We start from the raw sequence: 6662 nt of genomic DNA on the forward strand, positions 1-6662 counted from the left end.
ATTTTCATCTAAGATTTTGCTATATCTTACTACCTCTAAGCCTTATTATGAATTCTACATTAGGTTTAATTCAGTTAGAACAAAGTCAATGAAATACGTTTTTATCATATTTTGTTTAGTCAAGGGGGATAATAGTTTTGTGGGTTATTTTTTGTGGTGTCTAAGTTGTACAGAAGAAGTTTTTATCAAATGTTTCTTGTCTAAAGCCAAAACATTCTTCATCAGGTGATTAGAGTTTTTTAGACAAAGCAACTTGTTTCGAACTCCTGCGGACAAAGAAAAACAATAAAGAACGCCACCTTTGAAAGGACGTGATTTGTCATCTAACTTTGTCCATTAAATGATAAATTACTTTTCTGAAACGTTTCAAGTATTGCTTCTTTCGATAAGCAACATTATATAAGATACTAGGAAATAAATGTAATATCGAGCTTAACCCTTTCTAGAAATGAAAATAATACAATATCTTTGTATTGTTATCCTTAATAAAAATTTGTATTTGTTAGAAGAATGTAACATTTACCGGAAATTAGGGGCCATTTTCTTGAAGTAAAATCTTAAGTCCAGGGTATTTTTTACGACGTTTCGCTTTTAAAGCTTTTCAAAGTATCTTAAAACTGAAACGTCGGAAGTAAAAAAAAAGGAAAAAAAAGATGCATTAGGTTAGAGCATGGACTGTTCATTATACAGTTAATCATACAGAGCAGTGGCTTCTGGCGAAACGTCTTCACATTAATCTTACCAATTTGTGGCAGTGTGGAAGCAGCAATGAGCTTTGTATTTCTACGCATACGCAGCATATGAATAACTAATAGGCGAAGAATGAAACGTTATAGCACCTTCAGCTTGAGATTAGGCGTTACATTCACGGACAGTAAGAAGATGGTGAGTTTTTAGTAATTTAAATGTTAAGTCAACTATTTATTTATTACTTTCCTTTTACACTGCGTGACATTTCATGTTATCTATACATATTATTAATATGATTTACTTTAGACTCATATATAAATCATATCATATATATCATAGCTAAATAAATTTGATCTTTAAAGTAACTTTGTATTAATGGAAATGGTAATTAAATTGTCAAGTAACTTTGGACTTCTTAGTATTATAAACCAAGAAAACTAAAATTGAAAATGATTAAAAGTATATTGAATAGCCAGTTGTTACTAACGATATTTTCGGGCGTAATCCTCCCTCAAAAATATCTAAATATTCAAAGCTGTCATAACTATTATAAGCAGTGATACCAAAGAAGTTTGTTTGTTTTGTTTTTTTTAATTTCGCGCAAAGCTACACGAGGGCTATCTGCGCTAGCCGTCCCTAATTTAGCAGTGTGAGACTAGAGGGAAAGCACCTAGTCATCACCACCCACTCTTGTACTCTTGGGCTACTCTTTTACCAACGAATAGTGGGATTAACCGTCACACTATAACGCCCCTACGGCTGAAAGGGCGAGCATGTTTGGTGTGACGGGGATTCGAACCCGCGACCTTCAGATTGCGAGTCGAGCGCCTTAACCACCTGGCCATGCCGGGCCGAATACCAAAGAAGCTAACGGTAAATAGAGAAGGAGCGTGACATTCCTTACAAAAGATCTGAAAATTCTGGTAGAATATCAAAATGTTTACCCACACACGAACCAAGACAACACTGTTATATTAGTCTAAATATCTATAAGCAAATAAAAATTGCTCAGCAACATGTCACTTCCTACCTTAGGGATTTGAAGACAACAACAACAACAAAAAAAAACCATCACACATACGGAACAGATAAATAAACTAGAATATAGAAACGGTGAAAATGTACTTTAGTGTAACTGTATAATTAAGACTCGCGAATCTTGGGAGATACACTGTTGTCTATGAATGTTAATTACAAACTTTACATGTTAAATTAAATTAAAGTTAAAAAATAATAGAAGACATTGGTTTTCAAACCGTGTTTTAGCACTTAATGCTTGTCAAGTTTATTAGTGATTAGCGCATGCGTGGTTACTTAAGTTCACTCGTACAAACGAGGGTTTATTTTAAGAGCACATTTTATGATTTTGACTTTATGCGTCATTGAACAACAGCATTCACAAAACTAGCTGAAGACGGGATGATAAGGAGTTTATGGTATATGTTTTACTTCTTTTTTGTTTGTTTCTTTGTAGTTCTAGCTTCAATTTACAAGTAAGGGCTGTAAATAGAGGTTAAAGCTGATATACATTATATCCCTGTTAATGTGTGGATTCCATATTCAGGGTCTATAAATTGTAGTTTCGTAATTTGCTCTTATGCACGGAATTTTTGTGTGTCCTAGATCGTTATATGGATATTTTTGTAAAACGTAAAGCATTTTGAGCATTATAATTGGTCAACTATAAATAACCAGGGTTCTAGAGTATGCACAAAAAAGTTAATATGAAGAAATACAATCTCAGACTGAAACGTAATCAATTGATGGTGATGCTTTAGTTTGGTAGTGGACCAACCTCTTGCGCACAAGCACGTGGTAATAATCAAATCCTAGCTTTAATTTTAAAACTAAGTTACAACAATACTTGTCATTTCATAAACATTATAAGAGCGACTTGGATACTGGCACATCACAACTGATCTGAGATGTGGATTCATGGATGATATATTTAGCACCTTTATATATTTGGTTCACGGCTGAAGGAATGTGTTATAGTCATTTTAGAGAAAAAATAGTCTTGATACGGTAATTGTGGAACGATGCTGAGCTATTGTTTTTGTTTGTTATTATGCATAAAACTACACAAAGAACTATCTGTGCTCTGCCCACCACGGGTATCGAAACCCGGTTTCTAGCAGCATAAGTTCGCAGACATACCTTTGTGCCACTGGGTGGGGGTGATGTTGAGCTAAATAACCCATTTCGAAAAGAAAACTCAATCGCTAGCGCGTTTAGGATAACAATGAACTATAGAAACGCACCCAAAATCAATCCAGAGCAATATCCTTATCTGCAAAGTGAAGACAGCAGTTACGAACTAAAATTAAGATGAGGCTATTCTAGAATCGTGATAAAAATAAAAGGATTGAAGTCGACAAATGGCCACAAGCTTCCAAGTCAAATCTCGAAATGAACGGTTGTTTTAATGATGAAGATGGGGGAATAAGCTAGAATCCCATTTGACCACGTACTCATCAAGCCCTCCTATACAGTTCCAAAGTGCTTTTGTGTATTTAGTAAGCTTAAACGTGATCTTGGAAACTGACATTCACATACAGCGGAGGATTTGTGGAAAGTTTATCAAGATGGATGATTTAACGTTGACCTAGCCGCCCTAAGCAACTGTTTATTACAGTGAAAATTGCAATGCGGAGCAATAATGCGTAATAATAGCTATCGGATTGAGCAGATCCACTATGAAGGCTATAGCTTCAAAAGAACCTTTAAAATTGTTTTTAGAAAGTACAGTTCTCGTTAGTAATGCTGAAGTTTATACATTTATAACATAAAACATTTTAATGGATCATCAGGTATACAATTGCAGACAACCAATATTAAGCCCAAAATCAGTCATATATATTAATATAGAACATAAAATCCAGCTTTTTCTGTGGAAAGTAACCTTAACTAGATCTGTCTTTCAATGTTTCTTCGATGTTTGCCATATGAAAATAAATACTGATAACAATTTAAAGAGATATATATTTTAAAACAGATTTAAACATGCCTCTTTCTGCTAAGTAGAGCTTACGTTTTAAAGCTTGTGAAAAGTAAAGAATAATGGAAAATTAACTTAGTAGTTTTATTTAATTACTTTTAACATTTCAATAACAATTGTTGCATATTTTCGAAGTTAAACTAAAAGCTTATCCCTGCAATAATGTAAGACATAAAGAGCTGGTTACACATTCATAAAATAATTATCGTTACGTAAGCTATAAGCATATTTCGAGTAAATATTTGTAACCATGTTTACTTTGTTTTTGATTTACTTTTTGTTTTATCTTAACACATCACTAGTCATTTTATTTTTAATGTGGATAACTGACCGGACACTTTTTACCTAGTTTCTGTACCAAGTTCGCCATTTACTAAAATTACTGAAATATATTCGTTTATCCATCAGACCAATTTCGGAAGAGATTTACTGACCCGTTAATGGACATATCAGTTAAAATAACGTTGTTGTTGTTGTTGTTGTTTTCAGTTGCCGATATCAACGAACAAAGAGACATTTTACCTTCTTTTGCGGAACCTATACCAAATGTTACAGTTGCTCTAGGCAGAGAAGCCCATATCCCGTGTGTGGTGAATAACCTGGAAACATACAGGGTAAGTAAGTAAGTAAGGAGACTGACTATTTTCTTCCTGAGTCGTTCTTTGGTCAATAGTTAAGCTTCTGGTGGTCACATAAAAGATACTTTGTCTCTTAAGAGAATTAAATAATAATAATTGGTTAAAACACAGTAAAAGCTTTAGATTACATTATAAGAAGGAAGGAAACGCCATGTGACATGAATTTAAAGTGGGCTTTATTTGATAAATCAACAACGTCCCTTTATCATTTAGGATTCCTTTGGGAGATGAACAAAACCCACGTTTTGAACAAAAAATTGTTCTTCATCAAACGATCTCCATTATAAATTCAAGTCAACTCAAACTTCTTTTGTTATTAACAATAGTGACTCAGAGTATGTTTATACAAAAAATAACATGCCACTGTACTTGCTAACTTAGCATAACAGATGCACAACAGTTATGAAAAAGGAAGGTTAGATTATCACTTTGTTTCAGAATACACATAAACATGTTTAACTATATAACAATTCACCAATTTGTTCTTCGTGTCATAATTATTATTATTTTTGTTTCAAACCAAGGTAAACCTACTAAGAAACACCCGCGCATTTCATAGAACTATTTTTATGAGAGATTTTATCAGGTTTTTCATCGCTACTGGCCAAGTTTCTTTACGAAGATATTCAAGCACCGAAGCCTACGGCAAAAACGATTAGGTATAGTGCACCAAGATCTATGCATAGCTATTAAACAAACTCCTGCGAAGGTTGCAGAGCTTTTTTTAAGTTGAGTCTTGAAAGTCGAGATTTTCACCCTCTAAAATTTTCTAATTTCTTTTTCGATACCAACATAAGCTTTTCGAAGTCATTCAAGCATCGCAGAAATGTAGAAGCCATTTGAGCACCGTTATATTAGTCGGAAATGCTTCGTTTTATTAGATTAAACAACGTGTATATTTATAACAGCGTCTCTAGCCTTATTATCATTGATTATATTTTTATAGACCCCTAAAGAAAAAACAGCTACAAATATTTCACTAAAACCAGGACATTAATAATGAATGCAATATTAAGTATGTCATAGGGTATTTTTAAAATTAATTCAAGCACCTTCATTTTTCACCCTGAAGAATTTCTCCAAGTCCATCATTTTCCGCCATTAAAAAAATCCAGGGTTTTACTAATGTGCATTAATTGGAAATTAATTTGTGCAACTTATAGTGCATTAATTGGAACCTGCCGCTTTGAAGATTCACCATTCTTCATTATTTCACGAGTTCGCTGTGGTACTTTGTCTCTACGTGGTGTTCTGCGATTATTTCAGTGAGTTTTCAGACAGTAGATGATTAGCATAGTAGAATTCTTTACTCTTGTTAGGGGTGATTTATTCTACTGGAAATAGTGTCTACATTATTTTCTCATGCTACAAATCGCTAATTTGCCCCCACTAAAATTAATAAGTACTGTAGACAAAATAGGAATTTGTAGCTGGAGAATATAATGCACACACAAATTCCAGCCTAGTTTATTTACTTTTTATTATGAGTCCCTAGTTGTAAGCTTGAAAATATAATGTTTGGATTTTGATTCAACTTGTTTTTGTACTTTTGACGATCCCTATTCACCTTGTTGTTGTTTTTTTGTTAGTTATTTTATTTATATTAGGAGAAAACCTTCAGTTTCAAACCTTGAAGTTATGTGATAAAATTTGATATAACTTAGGAAACAGTGCATTGCTTATAAAATGAGTAGGTATAATTTAAAACTAAAGCAGATAGAGAAAATAAAAGAAGCTTATTGGATTGCTAATATAAACACTGTTCAACCTTTCAGAATTAATCTAAATCCTGGAATAAGTGATCTCCGTTCATTGGTTTCATCTCTGTCAGAAAAATAACTTTTATTATTTGCTTATTTTTTTCATGTAATGTGAACGCTGAGTTTCCTAAAGCTTACTATTTATCTGTTTTTACTTACTGTTTTTATAAATTAATTAGCATAACATATCTTTTTCAATCAGTCTTCAGGTGTCACCTTTATTTTACTTAAACACTTAATTATAGTTTTAAATATACATATATTTATTCATTTCTAAAGTAAAATATCCCTAACACCTAACAGTACATAGAGAAATAGACTAAACATTTCCTGGAAAACCGGATGACCTTCATGACGTCACTAAACTCTCTTTACATATATCACTCATTTGATTACACCACCAAATCCAGCCAATTACAGACCAATAAGTCTCCTAAACTCCACAGGTTAATTAGTGGAAAGAATAAACGCTAATAGACTTCTATTCTACCTAGAAACCAACAATATCATTACTGACATAAAACCGCTAATCGCTTATAGAACTTCTATTCTACCTAGAAACCAACAATATCATTA

At 32.9% G+C, this 6662-nt stretch overlaps 1 pseudogene; it reads left to right on the forward strand.

Moving 5' to 3' along the window:
* The window catches only part of LOC106477157, a 117050-nt pseudogene that overhangs the window by 87655 nt on the left and 22733 nt on the right, over positions 1-6662 (forward strand).

Source organism: Limulus polyphemus, unplaced genomic scaffold (genome assembly GCF_000517525.1).
Source record: "Limulus polyphemus unplaced genomic scaffold, Limulus_polyphemus-2.1.2 Scaffold163, whole genome shotgun sequence".
Lineage (NCBI taxonomy): Eukaryota > Metazoa > Arthropoda > Merostomata > Xiphosura > Limulidae > Limulus > Limulus polyphemus.